Here is a 1535-nt window from a genome sequence, read left to right as displayed (position 1 = left end):
TCGAGCTCTACTTTTGCTACTTTGTGAATCTGGGCAGATTGTCAACTTGTTTGCAATTTTGCCGATGATGTTGTAGTTGATCCGTGCATGCTATGCTATTGTTCTTGCCATGTTTAGCTTGAATTTTGTGTATTCTTAATGGGTGTATGCTTAGCTTGTCATGACTTGCTCTGTAGTGAGTGCATCGAGCTCGTAAACATGCCTACTTGAGTTATGTTTCAGCATGTGCCAGTTTTCACTAAGTCTGAAAACTGATTATGTTTTTGCTATGTTCACATGCTTGCAATTGTATTTTCTGATCCCTTTTGGCTCAAGGTCACTAAGGGACTTTTGTTAAGCTCTTTGAGTAGCTCCATGCCATGCTTTACTTTGCCATGTTCAGGTCCTGTAGCATATAGTTTTGTTGCTCCGAAGAGTGCTATCTGATCTGAAATTCCAGACAAGTGTTGATTTCACTAAGTCTGAAATCTGTTTGCCATATGCATTTTTGCCATGCTTGTTTGAACCTGTTAATGGATGAATTGGCCGTAGCTCAGTGCTAGACTTTTGTTAAGCATCATGAATACATCCCTGCCATGTATTTTCTTGTCATGTTTGGGTGCTGTAGCATGTTCATCCCGTTGCATTTAGACGGCTACTTGCTGTAAATCGCAGACCGGTGTCATATTTGAATCGCTTGCCATTTCCAAACCGTAACTCCGATTCCGGCGTTCTTTATATCGTTTTCAAGCGATTTCATCTCATCTTTCCATTGGCACACTTGGATTCCCAAGTTGAGGCCAGGTTCATGCATCCCTTGTCAAATCTTGCATATGCATCCCGCATCGCATCCCGCAGAGCATATCATCTTTGCATCATCTTGTTTGGTCCTTGCACGTGGTTGATTGTGTCCTTGTTGCTTGTTTCTCTTATTTGGGTAGAGCCGGGAGACGAGTTCGCTAACGAGGAGCCCGTTGAGTTTGCTTTCGAGGATCCAGTCAACTCTGACAACTGTGCAGGCAAGATGATCATACCCTCGAAATCACTACTAGCTTTGCTATGCTAGTTTGCTCGCTCTTTTGCTATGCCAATGCTACGATGCCTACCACTTGCTTTCAAGCCTCCAAAATTGCCATGTCAAACCTCTAACCCACCATTTCCTAGCAAACCGTTGATTGGCTATGTTACCGCTTTGCTCAGCCCCTCTTATATTGTTGCTAGTTGCAGGTGAAGATTGGAGGCCGTTCCTTGTTGGAACATTTATTTACTTGTTGGGATATCATTATATTATCTTGTTATCTTAATGCATCTATATACTTGGTGAAGGGTGGAAGGCTCGGCCTCTCGTCTAGTGTTTTGTTCCACTCTTGCGGCCCTAGTTTCCATCATATCGGTGTTATGTTCCCGGATTTTGCGTTCCTTACGCGGTTGGGTTATAATGGGAACCCCTTGATAGTTCGTCTTGATTAAAGCTTTTCCAGCAATGCCCAACCTTGGTTTTACCTTTTGCCACCTAGCCTCTTTTTCCCCTAGGTTTCCGGAGCCCGAGGGTCATC

The sequence above is a fragment of the Triticum dicoccoides genome, chromosome 6A, assembly GCF_002162155.2.
Source record: "Triticum dicoccoides isolate Atlit2015 ecotype Zavitan chromosome 6A, WEW_v2.0, whole genome shotgun sequence".
Taxonomy (NCBI): Eukaryota; Viridiplantae; Streptophyta; class Magnoliopsida; order Poales; family Poaceae; genus Triticum; species Triticum dicoccoides.
The sequence above is the reverse complement of the archived record's forward strand: the minus strand, read 5'-3'. Positions refer to the sequence as shown.